This window comes from Pristiophorus japonicus, chromosome 13, assembly GCF_044704955.1.
Source record: "Pristiophorus japonicus isolate sPriJap1 chromosome 13, sPriJap1.hap1, whole genome shotgun sequence".
Lineage (NCBI taxonomy): Eukaryota > Metazoa > Chordata > Chondrichthyes > Pristiophoridae > Pristiophorus > Pristiophorus japonicus.
The window spans coordinates 42826967-42848818 of NC_091989.1; the positions used below are offsets into that span (position 1 = coordinate 42826967).

General features: G+C 44.5%; 1 long non-coding RNA gene across 2 annotated transcripts in view; it reads left to right on the plus strand.

The window, feature by feature from the left end:
* The window catches only part of LOC139277993 (uncharacterized), a 69494-nt gene extending 48161 nt beyond the window's left edge, over positions 1-21333 (plus strand). For both annotated transcript variants that reach the window (XR_011596194.1, XR_011596195.1), the window contains exon 3: positions 21043-21333. This is a non-coding gene — a long non-coding RNA (uncharacterized lncRNA). The remainder of the gene's footprint in view (positions 1-21042) is intronic.
* The last annotated feature ends 519 nt before the right edge of the window (positions 21334-21852 follow it).

A 21852-nucleotide genomic window follows, 5' to 3' on the forward strand; every position in this document is an offset into this window, starting at 1 on the left:
TGGACACCACACACACCACCCAACTTCCACCCCTCAAGTGTGCTCACCGCTGCACTGCCGCCCCCATTTTGAGCGACTTCCGGTCCACCGAAAAAAACTCTACATGTTGTGTTAAACCAGGATGATAGTTCAACAATATGTGTGAATTATTTTCTTTTAATTAAGATTTTTTTTCTCTTAAATAAATTAGAACATAAAGCTTGCATTTATTTCTGCTGGCAGAATAGTTTACATTGTAAAACAAAGATAGAAGCAGTGGAATGCATTAGTGCACGATGGTGCAGTAGTCTGAAGCAATCCCTTGTTTCCCTGCACATTAAATTACCAACTTCAGAAAGGCAGTCTGGTTATGTGTTATTAGTGGAATGAAACAAAATCAAGTGACCAAATCAATCTGTACTGTTGTGAATTACAGTGGTTCAATAACAACATTAGCAGTGATATATGAATAGGTTGTCTTCCCTCATGGTCAGGAAATGCTGCATACTGCAAAGATTGAATGTAAAGAGGAGGAGAATAAGCTTTATAATTGTAAGAGGAAAAATAGATTTGGCATTAGGGGTATGTACGAAATGTTTTAAGTTAGTTCGCCAGAAAAGGTGTATAGCTGAAATCCACTCCATAAACCTCACTGTGTCTCAACGGTTTATTAGCACATTAGAATGTTATCTTATCTCTTTTGCCTTGACCAGGTGGAGTTTTTCCATTTTCACTTTTGACCCCTTGCCCTGTTTATCTGCCCCTCTGGGTTGCTTGTGATGGGGCCTCCTGTAATTAATCATTCTGATATGTTATTTCCTTTACACATTCTTATAAAAGTGACCATTACAAAGGCCTATGTCCGAGGTTCATTCCTAACCCTGTAATTATAACAGAGCTCAATAGCCCCAATAACCAACCCGAGCCGAAGGTCGCCAGGTCAGCACATTCTAACAAGATGAGGTCACCCTAGAGAAGGCCTGAAACTGCCTTAAGACATTGATCTGTCAATCCAAGGTATTACTGATAAGGTAACCAATCAGGAGTCGTGGGAGGTTGTATTGGGGAAATAAAAGGGTTTTTGAAATTGTATAAAATCTGTATGAATTTCTGTTTGCAGAGCGTTTCCACTCACAGGTGGCTGTGTTGAGAAATTATTCCCGGACTGTTCGTGATTAAAGATCATTGAACCTTGCCTTCCTTCTCCGTCTATTAACTTCGAGGGTTGCTACATGGATTGGGACGAGTATCGACCCCTTATCTCAGGGAGTCCGCTCATGGAAAAAGAAGCCTTTCCGCTATCCCCCTTCAATAAATAAGTGCATATTTAACAAATTGGCAAGAGCACAATGCTTTAATGCTCAGAACATAAGATTGAAATCAGCACAAACGGATGGGATGAAAGTTTTCTCTCACTTCTCAAGGTTAAGTGAGACCTCTGTATAATTCTACATAATTGATTCTGTCTGCTGAGTTGCATCTAGAATCCACATTGCTTCAGATGTTTCATTCTATTCCGTAAGAACATAAGAACATAAGAAATAGGAGCAGGAGTAGGCCACATGGCTCCTCAAGCCTGCTCCGCTATTTAATACGATCATGGCTGATCCGATCATGGACTCGGGTCCACTTCCCTGCCCGCTCCCCATAACCCCTTAATCCCTTAACTCTGAACCAAACACATTCTTCATCAACAGCTACCTCTACAATCAGAAACATACTGTTCTTTGGAAGAATTCTATCTTATTTCATCTCCTATAATGACGTGCGTAGCCAGATTGTATGAATTCTATTGTTAGTTTGGGAAATTTACTGTAAAAAATATGGCGAAAGTCTGTCTTCGAATACTGAGTGTAATTGGAAAGCTGAAATAGTTTTGTAGCAAGTATGAAACATTTTTGTCCATGATATGTTATGGCGTTGGCCTCGTTCTTTCTTACTATGGTATAAACAGTGTTAAAAACTAGGGTCCCTCACATATTGTTTGATATGCAATGGGGCCCAAATTCAAGATCACCTCATTTATTTAACTAGTTTTTGTGGAGCTCCCAGAGTTTGGCATATCAGATCAGATTAAGCTGTGAGTAGCTATTAAAGGACTGCTAACTGACTTAAAAATGAGGTACATTTTGCAGTGGAAAAATGGCGAAGACCAGAACAGACCTGATGTTGTATCAACCTCTGGAGGCCAAGGAACTCAAGTGCTAGGAAAGAAGGGTGGTCCTATTTTGAGAATGAACATCCAGGAGAAAAAAGTTCCATGCACTTACAACCATTAATTGCTAGTGATTGCTGAGCCTTTGGGGTGTTGTTCAGATGCTGCAGACTCCTTTTTCTTCTTAGGCCACCCCCCGGAGTCGAGGATGACTTGCTTCCACACTTATATATGAGTTCTATGGTGACTAATGAGTGCTATGTGGGATCTACAGGCTCTGTCACAGGTGGTTGAAGGGACGGGTGGGTGGGGTGCTTGGTTTGTTGTACGCTGCTTCCGCTGTTTGCACTTGGCTTCCGTGTGCTCCCGACGAAGAAACTCAAAGTATTTGGTGCCTTCTCGAATTCTACTCGTCCACTTTGAGCGGTCTTGGGCCAGGGATTCCCAAGAATTGGTGGGGATGTTACATTTTTCAAGGAGATTTTGAGGGTGCCCTTGAAGTGTTTTCTCTGCTCTCCTGGGACTCGCTTGCCATGTCGGAGCTCAGAGTAGAGTGCTTGTTTCGGGAGTCTTGTATCAGGCAGGCGGACAATGTGACCCGTCCATTGGAGCTGATTTGAGCATGATCAATGCCTCAATGATGGGGATGTTGGCCTGAGAGAGAACACTGATGTTGGTGCACCTATCCTGCCAATGGATTGGCAGGATTTTGCAGAGGCAGTGTTATTTGTACATCTCCAGTGCTTTTAGGTGTCTACTGTATGTTGTCCGTGTCTCTGAAGCATATAGGAGGGCACATTATTTGCAGAACACCTAATTAAAATAAACGGGATGTTAATGTGCAAAGGGCTATCTCATTATGTAAGCATGTGAAGGATGCATTGAGTGTAGAAGAGATCTGATTAAATTACCATCCCCAATAACCCTGGATAAGGTGCTATGTCTACTTTCGGCACAGGGAAGCACACATATGAAATGCTTTATTTTGTAACTCTGTTTCACTCCAGTCCTAATTAATGCTCAGACACTAGAATAAGAAAGACTTGCATTTACATACTGCCTTTCATGATCTCAGGACATCCCAAAGTGCTTTACAGCCAATGAAGTACTTTGTGACATGTAGTCACTGTTGTAATGTAGGAACCGTAGCAGCCAATTTGTACACAGCAACTTGTACTCCAACAAACAGCAATGTGATAATGACCAGATAATCTGTTTTTGTTCTGTTGATTGAAGGATAAATATTGTCCAGAAATAATGCCATAAGATCTTTTATGTCCACCTGCGAGAGCAGATTGGGCCATGGCTTAATGCCTCATCTGAAAGGTGGCACCTCCAACAGTGCAGCACTCCCTCAGCACTACACTAGAGTTTCAGCCTAGATTTTTGTGCTCTTGAGTTTGACTTGAACCCACAATTTTCTGACTCAGAGGTGAGAGTGTTACCTACTTTATTGTGTAAATACATTGGCCTGAAAATTCCGGTTGGAGGCTTCCCGCAGGCAATTGCCTCCGACCGGAGATTTTTTACGAAAGTACCTGGTGGTCTAGGAGGTGCTCTGGATTCCGTTGGGGAGGCCTTCTCTTCCTGCGCTGCGAAGCGCACTCCCATTCGGAGGGTTCCCACGCAGGAGATGCAATCACGTGTCACTGCTCAACCAATCAGGTAGGTAGTTCACAGATTCCCATTAATAGCACTGAGACTTGCGTATCTATGAGTTCTCAGTACTATTAATGGGGGAAAAAAAAACAAACACACACTAGTAAAAAATAAAAAACAGACCTCACATAATTAAAATTAATTGAAATTAAATGCCTTAGAAAAAAAATATATATTACTGATTTTTTTAAAGTTTTGTAATTCCGGTTAAAAATAAACTTACCTTAGTGGGCAGAGTTTTTAACAATACAATGGCCCAGAAATTCCGATGTCCTGGGCCCGTACGGAGATTCTACATACACGGGAAAGCATCGGAAAAGCCGGTTTTCAACGCGCAATACACATGCGCTGAAAACCGGCTTTTCCGATCTGTCAAGCTGGAGCTTGGCAGATCTCATGCATATCAGGAGCAAGGACATTTGCTTGGGCAAGATTGCAGTATTCACGTATATCTTGCCCAGCAAATGTCCTCAAAAGTCTTGCGCCTGATAAAAGCAGGCCCATAGCCTACTTTTACAGGCGCAAGTGTTTTAAGACATACAAAAACATGATCAAATAAAATTATAAACACATATTTTATTATGAAAAATCCTCCCCACTACGGTAAGTTTATTTTTAACCATAATTAAAAAACTTTTTTAAAAATCGGGCAAATATTTTATTTTTATAAGACATAATAACTTTAATTTCAATTAATTTTAAATATGCGTGGTCTGTTTTTTATTTTTTTTATTATTTTGTGTGTTTGGTTTTGTCCCCATTAATAGCACTGAGAACTCGTAGATACGTGAGTCTCAGTGCTATTAATGGAAACCTGTGAACTACCTACCTGATTGGCTGAGCAGTCACATGTGACTGCACCTTCTGCATGGGAACCATGCGGACGGAAGCGCACTTCGCAGCGCGGGAAGAGAAGGCCTCCCCGACGGAATCCAGGGCGCCTCCTAGACCACTTCGTAACTTTCGTAAAAATTATCCGGTCGGGAGGCAATTGCCCGCGGGAAGACCTCGAGAGGAATTTCTGGGCCAATGTGTTTATTTTATTTAATTTTATTACATATATGTGTGTTTTTAAACACTTGCGCCTGCAAAAGTAGACTGTGTGCCTGCTTTTTCAGGTGCAAGACTTTTGAGGACATCTGCTGGGCAAGATATGCGTAAATCCTACAATCTTGCCCGTGCAAATGTCCTCGCTCCCAATCTGCGGATGATCTGTCAAGCTCTGGCATGTGCTTTGCGTGCTGAAAATGCGCTTTTCAGATGCCTTCCTGGGTCCGTAGAAACTTTGTACGGGCCCGGGACGTCGGAATTTCCATGCCATTATTTCAATTAAATGTGTCTATTGCAGAATCCATTAATTGCAATGAAAGGAAAATTAGGCGGGTTCTATTACAAGCATGCGATCCTCTCCACCAGAAATTCATTTACGCACTTGTGATATATTCACAGAGCAAGCACACACAGCTTTCTACATGGCAGGCAGCTCCCTCGGAAGCCTCCGGAATCTGCCTGGTTCTGCTTATTATTAATTCCTCAGTTGCAGTACACAATACGTCCACATCCACAGTGTGGAGCTACAAACATTACAAGCTTACAGATGTTACATTTGTCCCTCCTTAATGAAGAAGTTATTATAACAAACATCATACATAACTTTCATGTTTATACATAACACAGGATATAAACTTATCTTTTTTCCATATTTACAAATTTAACTTTGCCACTTGTTTTCTGTTTCGAAGAGGATACCTTCGCTCTCGAACAGAACCTTCCAAACATGGTGTTGAATTTAAACTCATTCGAGGCTCATCCTGAGGAACGTTTTCCTCCACGGAATTTCCTTGATTTTCATTTGAACTCACTCTCACTTCAGGCTCCTTGTTTTCCTGACTCGGATTCAGACTTTCATTCTGATTCTCTCCTGGATTTGTTTCCAGTACATTGGATTTAGGATTTGCTACTGGTGTATCAAAACTATCTGATGAGTCAGAAATAATTGAATCATTCCCACCTTCAACTCCTCCCATGTCTGTAGGTAAAATATGATCAATATGAATAAACCCCACTTGTCCATTATCAAACATCTTTGCCAAATATGTGCGAGGACCACATATCTTCACCACTCTTCCTGGTAACCACTTCAATCATTTATGGTGATGGTTCTTCACTCTCACCTTCTGGTTTAATTTCACACTTCTCTCTTTTATTCTACCTTTATCATGATTCTCTTTCTGTCTTAATTGTGTCTCTTCTACGGACTATGCCAAATTTGGTTTTAACAACGAGAATCTGGTTCATGGCTGTCGTTTGAGAAACAACTCTGCTGGTGTTCTACCAGTAGTTGTATGAGGAGTATTTCGATATGTAATCAAAAAATTAGTCAATTTGTGATCCAATGACAACTGTCGTTTCCTTGGATTTAGATTTAACATTTGATTTATGAGGGCACGTTTTACAATTTGTACAGTGCGCTCTGTTGCACCATTCGAAGCAGGATGGTATGGTGGAACCTTGGTATGTTTCACACCATTTTTGCTCGTGAATTGTGCAAATTCTTCTGAACAAAATTGTGGTCCATTATCCAAAACAATTTCTTCAGGGAGGCCAAATGAAGAAAATAATTTTCGTAAAGTGTCCAATGTTTTATTGTTGTTATTTTCCACATTGGAAACACCTCAACCCACTTCGAATGGCTATCAATCACAATAAATAATTGTTGTCCTTCTAACTCAGCAAAATCAATATGCCACACCCTGGGAGGCCATTTCCATGGCTGTAATGGTACTGGTGGTGGTTGCTTGCTTACCGATTGACATGTCGTACACTGACTCACGATGTACTCTATATCTTTATCAAGGCCTGGTCACCATAAATAACTGCGTACAAAACTCTTGGTCAAGCACATTCCCAGGTGCTGGTCATGGAGGTCTCCTAATAATTTAGACCTGAATTTATTTGGTATAACCACTCTTGCACCCCACAAGATACAATCTTTATCGACTGATAATTCATTCCTATGAATGAAGAATGGATGTGCATCTTTGTCTGTTACCTGGTTTGGCCATCCATTTGCAATATACTCATACACCTTTGACATCACTGGGTCATGTTTGGTTGCTCTACCAATCTCTTCAGCTGTGACTGGCAGTTCATCAATGTATGAAAAATAAAACACTTTTTCCCTATCGGGTGTAACTTGTGATGGGGAAGGCAATCTAGACATTGCATCAGCATTACTGTGATCAGCTGATCGTCTGTATTCAATGTCATATGTATATGCTGACAAAATCAAAGCCCATCTCTGCATTCGGGCTGCAGCTAATGTTGGAACTGGGGTCTTTGGATGGAGGATTGCTGTTAGGGGCTTATGGTCCGTAACGATGGTAAACTTATGACCATACAAGTATTTGTGAAACTTCTTGACCCCAAAAATTAATGCCAAAGCTTCCCTTTCAATTTGCGCATAATTACTCTCACTGGCACTGAGAGTGCGTGAAGCAAAAGCAATTGGTCTCTCCTCCCCACTACGTGATACATTAGAGATCAGTGCCCCAACTCCATATGGAGAGGCATCACATGCTGGCTTAATCTCCTTAGATATGTCATAGTGAACTAACATGGTGCTCTCTACCAATTTGCTTTTACACTCCTTGAATGTTGTGTCGCATTCTTTTGACCACTTCCAATGGACCTGTTTTTTCAATAGTTCATTCAGTGGATGTAATACTGTAGCCACATTTGGTAGGAACTTTCCATAATAGTTCAAAAGACCCAAGAATGAACGAAGTTCAGTGATATTCCTGGGAGTAGGTGCATTTCTAATTGCATCCAATTTTTTCATGGTTGGATGTGAACCATCTTTGAGTACTCCACTGAGTTTTGAAATAACTCAGACTTACGAGCAGACACTTGGCCTCTGTGCTTCTCGAGCTGTTGAGGACTTCATTCAATATGTTATTATGAATTTGCCTATTTGGTGCTGAAATTAATATGTCATCCAAATAACATACTACTCCTTCAATACCTTGCAAAATCTGGTTCATCACCCCTTGGAATATGGCAGAGGTGGGAGACACTCCAAACGGTCGCCTATTAAATTGACATAGGCCTAGATGAGTATTTATAGTCAAACATGATTTGGACTCCTCATCTAGTTCAAGCTGTAAGTAGGCATTCATAAGATCCAGTTTTGAGAAGATCTGACCACCTGTCAGTGTTGTTAACAAATCTTCTATATTTGGCAATGCATTGGGGACATTACCCTCTAGAACCTGGTTTACGGTTACTTTATAATCACCACACAATCTTAGCTTACCATCAGACTTAGGTACAACAACAATGGGTGTAGCCCAATTACATTGATCTATCTTACAAATGATGTTCTCAGTCTCTAGTCTTTTGAGTTCTTGCTCAACTTTTTCCTTGAGTGCATATGGTACGGAACATGGCTTGTAGTAAACTGATCTAGCGTCCTTCTATACCCTGACACTCGCCTTGAAGCCTTGGATTGGACTGCCCATTTCGCAGAACACCTTCGGATACTTCTTGATAACCTCATCCGTTGATGAAAATCTCGCTTCCACACAGAAAATCTTACACCAATCCAGCTTCAGTGAGCTCAACCAATTTCTTCCTGGTAAGGCAGACTTGTCTCCTTTCACTACTGTTAGAGGCATGTTCTGAAATTGATCTTTATATTTCACCGGTACGATGATATGACCTACCACAGGAATCTTCTCTCCCGAGTAGCCTCGCAGCTCTATCTTGGATTTCTCCAGTTGGAAATCACGCAATTTGTCGAGGGACAGCGACTCCGATACTACACTCACGGCTGCACCCATGTCAATTTCCATTGGTATCTTGAATCCCGCAACATCTATGTGGATTTTGATGCTTTCCGAATCGCTGTCCGTTAACCTCATGCTCCTGATGACGTGTAACTCTAACATCTCCTTGTCTGTTGTTGTTCTTCCATGCTATATAGTCTCTTGGGATTTCTACTCATAGCTTTGAATGCTGGACTGATAGCTTTGGAAGTTGGTTTACCCTTCAGTCGGCATGCCTTTGCAAGATGCCCAGTCTTCTGCAGAAGAAACTCTCTGCCTTCACGTATGGACAACTTTGAGCAATGTGTTGTTCCAGGCACCTACAACACGACTTCGATGCTCTGTTAGAATTTCCAGTTTCTGAGACTTTGGGCCCCCACCATCTTTTACTTACAACCTGCAGGTGATTTACCTCGATTGACTGACAACTGTAATCATTATTTAATTCTCGGGAATATTGTTCGGCCATGCCCATCGACCTCTGTCTGACAAGCAATCTCAAAAGTCAAGTCATCCATCGTCAATAACTTCCTTCTGATCGCATCATTTTTCACCCCACAAACAAAACGATCCCGTAATGCTCGGTTTTGAAAGTTTCCAAAATTACAGTGCATCGATACCTTTTTTAATGCTACGATGTAATCACTGATACTTTCATCATCCTTTTGATTCCAAATCCCAAAACGATAGCTTTCAGCAATTTCTAATGGTTTGGAGTTATAGTGCTGCTCCAGTTTTGTTAAAATCTCTTTAAGCGTTGTGTCCTTTGGCTCGTCAGGCACAAGCAGATTTACAAGGGTTTCGTACAATGCTGGACCCGCCTCCGATAAGAAGATCACTTTCTTACGTTCCAACACAGCCCGGTTCTGGACTGCATTGTCTGGAACTTCGATTATGTTATTTGCAATGAAATATATTTCTAGCCGATCCACATACACTTTAAAACGTTCCCAGTCATGTCTATATTCCCCCAAATGTCCGATTACACCTGTCATTTAAATCTCTAACTGTTCACACTGTGAGCTGTATTTTACCTCGGATTTTTGTAGCTTTTTCCAAAGACAGAAACTTCCAAAGTCTCTCTGTCGGCTGGCTGAATCCTTTACCAACAAAATTTAAGCATTAAATCATTCAAAAAATCCTATCTCATTGCCAAATGTGATATATATTTCCAGAGCACAGCACTAACAGCTTCCTACATAGAAGGCAGCTCTCTCGGAAGCCTCAGGAATCTGCCTGGTTCTGTTTATTATTAACTCTGCAGTTGCAGTACACAATACGCCCACATCCACACTGTGGCGCTACAAACATTACAAGCTTACAGACATTACAGCATTCTGCCCAGGCAATGCTTAATCCCGACACAGTAAAGACAAAGATCTATCCCAATGACACTGAAAAATAAAGTGCTATCTGCTCTATCTTTATTCATGTATAATCAACAAGCTCTCTGCTGGAGTGGAACTAAACTACAGAACCAGTGGGAACCTGTTCAACCTGCACCGTCTCCAGACCAGATCCAAGACCACCCCAACCTCTGTCGTCGAGCTACAGTACACGGATGACACCTGTGTCTGCGCACATACAGAGGCTGACCTCCAGGACATAGTCGACGTATTTACTGAGGTGTACAAAATCATGGGCCTTACGCTAAACATCCATAAGACAAAGGTCCTCCACCAGCCTGTCCTCACCGCACAGCAATACCCCCCAGTCATCAAGATCCACGGCGCGGCCCTGGACTCCGTGGACCACTTCCCATATCTCGGGAGCCTCCTATCAACAAGAGCAGGCAATGACGACGAGATCCAACACCCCCTCCAGTGCGCCAGTGCAGCCTTCGGCTGCCTGAGGAAAAGAGTGTTTGAGAACGAGGCCCTCAAAACTGCCACCAAGCTCATGGTCTGCAGGGCTGTAGTAATACCCACCCTCCTGTATGGCTCAGAGACATGGACCATGTACAGCAGACACCTCAAGTTGCTGGAGAAATATCACCAACGATATCTCCGCAAGATCTTACAAATCCCCTGGGAGGACAGGCGCACCTACATCAGCGTCCTCATCCAGGCTGACATCCCCAGCATTGAAGCACTGACCACACGCGATCAGCTCTGCTGGGCAGGCCACATCATTCTCATGCCAGACACGAGACTCCCAAAGCAAGTGCTCTACTCGGAGCTCCTTCACGGCAAACGAGTCAAAGGTGGGCAGCGGAAATGCTACAAGGACACCCTCAAAGCCTCCCTGATAAAGTGCGACATCCCCACTGACACCTGTGAGTACCTGGCCCAAGACCGCCTTAAGTGGAGGAAGTGTCTCCGAGAGGGCGCTGAGCATCTCGAGTCTCAACGCCGAGAGCATGCAGAAATCAAGCGCAGGCAGTGGAAAGAGCGTACGGCAAACCAGTCCCACCCACCCCTTCCCTCAATGACTATCTGTCCCACCTGTGACAGAGTCTGTCACTCTTGCATTGGGCTATTCAGCCACCAAAGAAATCACTTCACGAGTGGAAGCAAGTCTTTCTTGATTCCAAGGGACTGCCTAAGATGTTTGTTGTGTAGGCATGCCTGTTCACTGTGTGATGTCTGTAACACTGTCATGCAACATTGTATGTACCCTTGTACTGTACACACCTTACTGGTACACTAGAGGCTGTTGATGCTGGAGACCCAGGGGTTGCCTGCACACGGCAGGTAACCCAGTATAAAAAGGAACACACAGCTTGTTGTCAGCACTCAGGAGCTGCTAATAAAGGACTGCAGGTCTACACAGTTTAAGTATCATACCCTGCCTCGTGGAGTCATTACTAAAGGTGCCTACACACACTACAACTGGCGACGAGAATACGGGATCACGAACTACACGCTCAACATGTCTAACCTCAGCAACTTTCAGCAATTTACAGAGGGGGAAGATTGGGATGCTTTTGTGGAAAGATTGGAACACTTCTTTATAGCCAACGACCTGGGCAGGGACACACCGGCCACACTACCGAACAAACGCAGGTCCATCCTACTTAGCAGTTGTGGGCCCACCATCTACGGTCTCATCAGGGACTTACTAGCCCCGGAGAAGACAACCACCAAGAGCTATGAGGAACTTGTAACAATCATACAGGAACAACTAAAATCGACAGAGAGCATCCTCACAGCCAGGCACCGGTTCTACACTTACCGGCGACCTGAGGGCCAAGAAATTGCTAAGTATGCTGCACACTTAAGAAGACTATCTGCACCGTGTGAGTTTTGCGACCACCTTAATGAAGCACTAAGGGACATATTTATCATCGGAATCAGCCACGAAGGCCTCCTACATAAATTGCTCTCAGCTGACATCACGGTCACCCTGCAGAAAGCAATTCAAATGAGCCAGGCCTACATAGTTTCAGCCAGCGACTCCAGGCGAATACTGACCCAGGACTCTAAACCGATGAGTGCAATGCATCACATGGATACTTCTAAAGGCAGAAATGTTGCCGCGAGTCGCGCAACCCTGAGTCCGTCACATGGGGCAAACTGGATGGCCCCGTGCTGGCGCTGTGGAGGAAACCACAGGGCCCACCAGTACCGTTACAAAGACTATACATGCAAAGGCTGCAAAGAAAAACGGCACCTTCAGAGAATGTGCAGAAAAGGCTGTACTCACTGTGTCTCTGATGAGTTGGCTAATCACCGGGGTTCCGACACAGATGAAGATGAAGCTACTCTAACCCTGGGAGAGGAGTATGGAATCTTTACCTGCTCCACCGGAAGTTCTCTGTGGATGAAGGAAGTGGACATCGACGTGGTCCCAGTCTCCATGGAGATCGACACAGGGGCGAGCCAGTCTGTGATGAGCCAAAGGACCTTTGCAAAATTTGGAGGAATCCTGCCACTTGACCAAAACTGTCTCCTGTCCAGGCAAAGCTGCTCACCTATACCAAAGGTAAAATCCAAATCGTTGCCAGTGTAGACGTCCAGGTCTCCCAGGGTGGCGTGATGCACAAACTCCCCCTGTGGATTGTAGCTGGTGACGGTCCCACACTACTGGGCAGGAATTGGATGAACCGGGTCCACATCAGGCAAAGTGGTGCTATGGAAGAAAAGAGCACCACAGCCTGCCTGCAGCAAGACCACAAAATGACTGCAGCACCACAAGCATGTGGAAGAAAAGAGCACCACGGCCTGCCTGCAACAAGACCACAAAATGGCTGCAGCACAACAAGAACGTGGAAGAAAAGAGCACCACAAAATGGCTGCAGCACACCAAGCAGCAGACCTGCATTCAAAATGGCCTCCTCCATGCCACGAGTCAACATGGAGGAGCATCATGTGACATCGAGCGGCCAATCGGATTTGAAAGCTCCCTTAAAGGAGACCAGTAAGCAAAAATATTGAAAGGGGAAGTTCCAACTATTTGTGTACACGGACTTTAAAGCTAAAGATGCAATTAAAGTGTGCAAGTATGAAAATGTATGCAATGTAAACATGAATTGTGATGCTGATTTAACTAATGTGACTAATGAGATGAATGTAGCTGTCAGTAAGGTTAAGAACAAGTTTATTATGATTGTGAAATGCCTAATGTAACCATGTCTGTTGAAACCAGGACACCCAAAAGTGATGCAAGTGCGAGAATGTATAATGCAGGCTCGACTATGTGTGATCAGAGCCAAGGTGTCATGTATATCGGTAGGACACTGCCAAAGGACATTGGGTCCTGCAGGAACCATGCTAATGCCAATGGAATCCCCCTGTGAGAGACCCCCAGATCCAGCAGGCTACCTGACCATGTAGCCTGGACCTTTGGAACAAATGTGATGCCCCTTGCAGGACACACACACAGGCAGTGGGAGCAGACCCACTACAGGGACAGTGGTCAATGGACAGCCCAGCCACCACCAATAGCAACTGGCACCAGACCAGCCCGAGAGCCCCTGGCCACCAGGGCCAACACCAGAAGCATGAGGCCAATACCCTCCAGCTTCCCTGGCAAATCCTGGGATGACCTGACCCTCATCCCCATTGGTGGACAAGGAGCCCACCCAGTCTTGTGGCCCTGCCCATCACCCCACAACTACCCATATCACAGTGTTTACACACCACCCACTGCTGCCGTGGCTATCTCCCCGAGAGATCCTACAACAGTGACACCCACTTGGTTTGTGTGTGAGGGAGGGGGAACATACGAGGCCAGCCTCAAGCATAGGGGTCACACCTGGCAACCACACAACCCTCACCACAACCTCCCATAGCCCACCACTGATCACCTCCCCTGGTCATGACAACTAGAATATGAAAAATGCTCAGGGGGGAGTATTGTTGTGTAGGTATGCCTGTTCACTGTGTGATGTCTGTAACACTGTCATGCAACATTGAATGTACCCTTGTACTGTACACATCTTACCGGTACACTGGAGGGTGCTGTTGCTGGAGACCCAGGGGTTGCCTGCACATAGCAGATAACCCAGTATAAAAAAGAACACACAGCTTGTTGTCAGCACTCAGGAGCTGCTAATAAAGGACTGCAGGTCTGCACAGTTTAAAAACCATACCCTGCCTCGTGGAGTCATTACTAAAGGTGCCTACATACACTACAATTATGATGATTCATGTATTCTGATTATTGGCATTCGTATAACCCTTTAGTTGTTTAATCAATTTGCATGAAAATTAAGTTAAGATACACTTAGAGATAACACTTCCATGGGGGTTCTCGCGATCTCATGCAGTTACTTCAGTGAAAGAGTGGCGGAAACACTGGAGGAATGGGATGAAAAGTCATTGCACCGTTTCTCTGGAGTTTTCGCTGAAGTGATGCCAGGAGATCAGGAGAGACCCAATGGAATCTCTACCTCCAGTTGTTTTCATATGTCAGTGACCCAAACTTAGTACATTTTACATAATAAAATACAAGCTGCCTTTTCTCTGATTGTTTGGGTTTTCAGTGTATTTTTTACTACTTAAAGTGAACTAAAGTACCATAAATGTTCAATACTTGTAGCTTAACACCATTCGCCAATTATACAGAGAAGGCATGAAGAAGTGTACCTGTTGCAGAAAATCTAAATAACAGACAACTTTAGTGGATAACTAAAGACAAGCTGTAAAGACACAATTTATTCAACATTTCAAACATATACTAAGAAAGACTTGCATTTATATAGTGCCTTTGGAATCTCAGGACATCCATTCCAAAGCGCTTTACAGACAATGAAGTACTTTTGGAGTGTCATCACCATAGGCAGTCCCTCAGAATTGAGGAAGACTTGCTTTCACTCTTAAAATGAGTTCTGAGGTGGCTGAATAGTCCAATACAAGAGCCACATTCCGTGTCACAGGTGGGACAGATAGTCATTGAGGGTAAGGGAGGGTGGGACAGATTTGGCGCATGCTCTTTCCGCTGCCTGCGCTTGATTTCTGCATGCTATCAGCGATGTGCCTTCCCGGATGCACTTCCTCCACTTAAGGCAGTCTTTGGCAGGGACTCCCAGGTGTCGGTGGGGATGTTGCACTTTTATCAGGGAGGCTTTGAGGGTGTCCTTGTAACGTTTCCTCTGCCACCTTTGGTTTGTTTGCCATGAAGGAATTCTGAGTCGAGCACTTGCATTGGGAGTCTTGGGTCTGACATGCGAACTATGTGGCCTGCCCAGCGGAGTTGATCAAGTGTGGTCAGTGCTTCAATGCTGGGGATGTTGGCTGATCGAGGATGCTAATGTTGGTGCGTCTGTCCTCCCAGGGGATTTGCAGGATTTTGCGGAGACATCGTTGGTGGTATTTCTCCAGCAACTTGAGGTGTCTACTGTACATGGTCCATGTCTCTGAGCCATACAGGAGGGCGGGTATTACTACAGCCCTGTAGACCATGAGCTTGGTGGTGGATATGAGGGCCTGGTCTTCAAACACTCTTTTCCTCAGGAGGCCGAAGGCTACATTGATGCACTGGAGGCGGTGTTGAATCTCGTCATCAATGTCTGCTCTTGTTGATAAGAGGCTCCCAAGGTATGGGAAATGGTCCATGTTATTCAGGGCCGTGCCGTGGATCTTGATGGCTGGGGAGCTGTGCTGTGCGGCGAGGACAGGCTGGTGGAGGACCTTTGTCTTACAGATGTTTAGCGTAAGGCCCATGCTTTTGTACACCTCAGTAAATACATCGACTATGCCCTGGAGTTCAGTGTTTGTATGTGCGCAGACGCAGGCGTTGTCCGCGTACTGTAGCTCGACGACAGAGGTTGGGGTGATCTTGGACTTGGCCTGGGGACGGCGAAGTTTGAACAGGTTCCCACTGGTTCTGTAGTTTAGTTCCACTCCAGCGGGGAGCTTGTTGACTGTGAGGTGGAACATGACAGCGAGGAAGATTGAGAAGAGGGTTGGGGTGATGATGCAGCCCTATTCGACCCCAGTCCAGACTTGGATTGAGTCTGTAATGGATCCGTTGGTAAGGATCATGGCCTGCATGTCGTCGTGGAGCAGGCAGAGAATGTTGACAAACTTTTAGGGGCATCGGAAACCGAGGAGGACGCTCCATAGACCCTCGCGATTGATAGTTGTCTTGTGCCCAGTAAGGGACGAAATCTGCACTGTGACTCCGGGAGGAGCTCCTCAGCCACAGGGAGAAGACGGTTGAGGAGCCAATGAAGTACTTCTGGATTGTAGTCACTGTTGTAATGTAGGAAACACAGCAGCCAATTTGCGCACAAACAAGCTCCCACAAACAGCAACGTGACAATGACCAGATAATCTTTTTTTAACGATGTTGATTGAGGGATAAATATTGGCCAGGACACTGGGGATAACTTCCCTGCTCTTCTTCGAAATAGTGCCATGGAATCCTTTACGTGTACCTGAGAGAGCAGATAGGGCCTTGGTTTAACTGTAAAGTCCTGTCCCCTCAGTACAGATTCACACGAGGTATGTAGTGAAGTCAAGGTCACTCTGGACCTGCACCTTTATTTCACAGCTCTGGAATGCTGCACTTGCCTGAGACCTGTCCTTATATACCTGTCTCTTGCAAGTGCACCCCTGGTGGTAAGGTATGCTGGTGGTTACAGGTCATATCTTATTACAGTCATGTATAGCATGTTAGGATACAGTTATATATAATAATGTAAGATACATGACATTAACGTCTCATCTGAAAGACAAAATATAATACACCAGAAAGACCAAAACCATAATAAATAGCATGTGTGAGAAATTATTAATATTTTATCAACATAATAAATGAAATATCTAGAGCTTGTCATCTTCTATAGCAGGTAGTGAAATAAATTAACAGCATTTTTGTTTCAGTAATTTCTTTGATTTGATCCCAGAAACCTTACATTACCCACTGAACCACTGCATGTCTTAACATCAGTTGTTGTCAAAAGAAACAGAGCAAATCAAAATACCCTCACAATTTCCAGTCCGCATTTGTTGTACTGTATACACAAATAAAGTTGGGTGTATCTCACGAATGCATAAGCAGCTGATGCTAAAAAAAAGTGTTTCTGTTTTATTTATGGTTTTTGGGCAGAATTTGAACTCTTGAGGTGTTTTGTAGTTTTCTGTAGCATAAGCATTATCCTGTGTATAACATCCAAACATGCATCATACCCAAAACAAGCACAATAAAAAATATATCTACTCCGCTCATTTACCAAAAGCCACTACACACTGAAATGATGTAACTAAGTAAACATCAAAAACATTGCATTTAATGTAAAATAAACTATTCTTGTAAAGGTGCATGTTTGGAAATGCTGTTTCAGCACAGTACACCACCACTTGGGTGGGTGGTGGGGGGGGGGGTTTGTGGGGGTGGGCTTCTCTTTATCGTTTTAAGAATCAGAACAAGGTCACATCAGTCATAAAGTAGTTCCAGACTACATTTTGTCCACAACTATGGATTGATCTGATTATGCATAATCTGGACAAGGTTTATCAAGGACTGTCAATACAGCATGTTGTAATAATGCCATGCACTGCATCAGATGATTAAATATTAAAAGGGCATTGCAATCTATCAAATAAACAACATTCTCTGATTGGAAGCTCAATACCATCACATCATCATGGATTACAGATAACAAAATCATTAAAAAATACCAATAGTCAAATTCATTTCTATGAGTATTATTTGGGGAAGAACATCTGTTATGGTCCAATGGAATCAATTTTTGAATATGATGTTAATCTGGTGGGTGTTTTGTGGTCGTATGGTGGGTGGACTTTATGGTGGGCGTGCGGTGCCTGGGGCATGTAGTGGGTGGGGGATGTGGTAGATGGGTGTTTGGTGGGCGTGTGGTGGATGGGGTGTGTCGGGTGGGGTGTGAGGTGAATGGGGTGTAAGGTGGATGGCTATGCAGTGGGTTGGGTGTGAGGTGGGTGGGGTGTGTGGTGGGTGGGGTGTGTGTCGGGTGAGGTGTGAGGTGGATGGCTATGCAGTGGGTGGGGTGTGAGGTGGGTGGGGTGAGTGGTGGGTGGGGTGTGTGTCGGGTGAGGTGTTTGTCGGGTGGGGTGTGAGGTGAATGGGGTGTGTGGTGGGTGGGATGTGTCGGGTGAGGTGGGTGGGATGTGAGGTGGGTGGGGTGTGCGGTGGGTGGGGCGTGCAGTGGATGGGGTGTGAGGTGGGTGGGGTGTGTAGTAGGTGGGGTGTGTCGGGTGGGGTGGGTGGGGTGTGAGGTGGGTGGGGTGTGTGTTGGGTGGGGTGTGTGTTTGTGGGACGTGCGATGGATAGGGTGTAAGGTGGGTGGGGTGTGCAGTGGGTGGGGTGTGTGTCAGGTGGGGTGGGGTGTGAGGTGGGTGGGGTGTGTGTCGGGTGGGGTGGGGTGTGAGGTGGGTGGGGTGTGTGTTGGGTGGGGTGTGTGTTTGTGGGACGTGCGATGGATAGGGTGTAAGGTGGGTGGGGTGTGCAGTGGGTGGGGTGTGTGTCAGGTGGGGTGGGGTGTGAGGTGGGTGGGGTGTGTGTCGGGTGGGGTGGGGTGTGAGGTGGGTGGGGTGTGTGTTGGGTGGGGTGTGTGTCAGGTGGGGTGTGTGTCGGGTGGGACATGCGGTGGGTGGGGTGTGCAATGGATGGGGTGTGAGGTGGGTGGGGTGTGTGTTGGGTGGGGTGTGTGGTGGGTGGGGTGTGCAGTGGGTGGGCATGTGCTTTGCCTGCCCGATGGAGTCAGCATAGACCCCAAACCATTTTGCTATTTCAATGAATCCATTGAGTTATCTCACAAAACGTGCTCCTTCGAAGCAGCTCACCAATCCGAGAGCAAGAACACCAGTGGGACAGCTCAGAACGTATTTAAAGTAAGCTCAAAATGACTGCCTTCTGACTCATACTGTTCATGTTTGGTGGGCAGAATCAGGAATCAGGAGTAGCAATGCGAGCAGAGACGAAAATGGCTTTAGTGGTCAGAATTACGTTATCCGATCTCAATTTGTGTTTATTCATGACGTTCTCACCTGTTTCTGACATTAGCTCCAGTCACCAGGATCGAGATTGACACGAAAATCAGAACAAGCGGCCAACAAGCAGTAAATTGGCACTTCATTTTCCCACAAATTTTGTTCCCGCCACCGCCCCAATTTTAGGTACAAACAAAATGGTCGGGACATAAAAATAACCCTCAATATGTTCTGCAGTGAATAATTATAATCTGTGTGGCAGCCAACCCATATATATCTGAACAAATTAAATATGAAGTAATGCACATTGGAGCAGGAAATACAAAATTAATGTACGTGACAAAGGCAGGTCGCGAAGCTGGTGGACATCCGCTCTCGGGGCGCTCCTTAAAGGGAAGGGCGCCAGCGCTTCACGCCACCATCTTTTTTTGTCTGCCAATTCTCGGGGCGGCTCAATGATGGTGGCCCTAGCGAGATCTGGGCCGCCATCGCGCAGGCCCAGTGGAGGCCATCAGAGGCCTTGCAGAGTGTGCAGCGGTCCTCCCCTTTAATTGAAGGAGAGGGGCATTGAAGCATGTCTGTGCTATATGGAGTATCAGCGTAGTGCTTCCTTGAGGATTGTGCTCCGCAAAGGATTCTCCAGGTGCAGAATGTCCCGGCCCCAGAAGGTTACTGGCCCCAATTGGGGTGCGGGGCAATTTTACCCCCATGGTATCCTACCTTCAAAATGATCATTATATTGGAGAAGGTTCAGACAAGAGTAACAGTGGTTATTCAGGATTTGGGGCTCCATATTATGAAGAATGAATCTGAGAGACAAATTTATTTTTATTGGATTAAAGAACATCAATAAGGAACATCATTCTGATCTTTCAAATAACGGCAGATGTGTATATAATATATAGTGTGTATTCATGCATGCGTAAGTAAGCTGCTTAACTTGCAAGTACAAAATCAACAAGTTTCAAGCAAGGTTAAAGATGGTAAGTTTTGTTTTCTTCAAAGATAAGATGGATAATAACTAATCTGGACCAGGATTGGGATTGAAGGGTGTTGGATAAGTATAAACGGGTCAGATCCAATATTTCATGGAAGGCAATGATCCTGTGCTGGTTGGACCGTAGAAATGTAACTTGTCGGAAGCAATGCTCAGGTTTGATTATTAGAAGTGCTCGGCAAGATAAATACGTTGGAGTTTTTTTTATTATTAATAAGTAACGAGGAGGTGTTGGAGAGATATATTCAGACTTTTAAATGAGATAGAGTCCATGATAGGCCAACTTTTATTGGTCTGTGGAAATAAGAGCTTTGGTGGTCTGAATGGCCTTTTTCTGTTCCATTTTTTATGTCATTAGAAGGATAGTTATACTTTAAAGGGTTACAATTTGACCTGAGGTCACCTTGATTGATCCAAGGAAAATGGATAAAGTATCTTCCACATAACCTCTGTAATAATTCTTGCATAATTTCAAGTGCACATTGTTTTTAAGGTTTTCTAGTTCACGAAGAACCATGTGATAATATCAACAAAATTAATAAAAAATTAATTACTTTTTTTCTATTTTGTAAATTACAGTTACTTTCTTCCCTTCACTCCTAATCTCTCTGTTGCCTCGGCAGCACAAGTGCTCCATCTATCAGTCCAATCAAGAACTAGCAAAACTTAGCCAGTGATAGTAAATTAGTTTGAAAATCAGTCGGGGCTTGGAATGAAACTCAAACCTTCCGCATTGGAGTACAGTATTATAGGCATTAGCAGATTATGGGCTAGATTTTCGGATTTCGGCAAAAACGATAGTTTTTTGACAAAATTACCATTCTCACTGCACTATCCGTTTTTAGGCCTAACTTTGGGCCTTTATGTCTGCACGGTAAAGTTGATGTTGCATGAGGATTCGCGGCGCAAACTGCGAGTTTCGGCAACTTTAGTCTGGGGCCAGTAGTGCTGCGAGAGAGGCGTTGGGAGGGGGGAAAAAAAATAGCAAAGAGCATTCACAAAACCCTTACCTACTAAATCGCTGAAAAAGAATTTAAAAATAATAATGTTAGCTTACTTTTTTTACAGGTCTTCATACTTACCGCTGCTGGCAGGGCAACAAAGCAGGTTTGACCCTGTCGGTATTCTGGGAGCAGAATACGGGTCCTGAGAGAGCCGAAAGTATGACGGTACGGCAATCCGCGGCGTTGCACGTTGGCGCACCCTCTCCCCGGTGGTACATGGAAGCGCCACCGCAAAAAGGTGCCCGAAGATCCCGCTGATCAGGTTTTCGCCGCGGAGGGTCAAATCGCGGCGAAAACCCAGTCGCAAAGTCGGTGAAAATTCAGCCCAACCACTTGATTTGAATTTAGTGCATACCAGGAGTGTTGTTATAATTTCTGAGATTGCTGCAAAGTTATAAAGTGAAAAATGGAAATGGCTACATGCTTCATTTTTCAATGACACACTGAGGTAAATCTCATTTGAGTAAAATAGGAGTTCTTTTTAACAACCACAACAACAACTTGCATTTATATAGCGCCTTTAACATAGAAAATCACCCAAAAGCACTTTACAGAGAAATAATTTAAAAAAATGAAGCCAACACAATGGAGATATTAAGATGGGTGACCAAATGCTTGGTGAAAAGGTGGGATTCAAGGAGATTCTTGAAGGAGGACTGGAAAGTGGAGAGAGGGTGGAGATTAGGTAGGAAATTCCAGATCTTAGGACCGAGGTAGTTGAAGGCACAGCCACCAATGGTGGGAAGAACATTAGGAGCAGAAGTAGGCCATTTAGCCCTTCAAGCCTGTTCCCCCATTCAATAACATTATGTCTGATGTTTTACCTCAACTCCACTTTCCCTCCCTATCCCTTAATTCCCCTAGTATCCAAAAA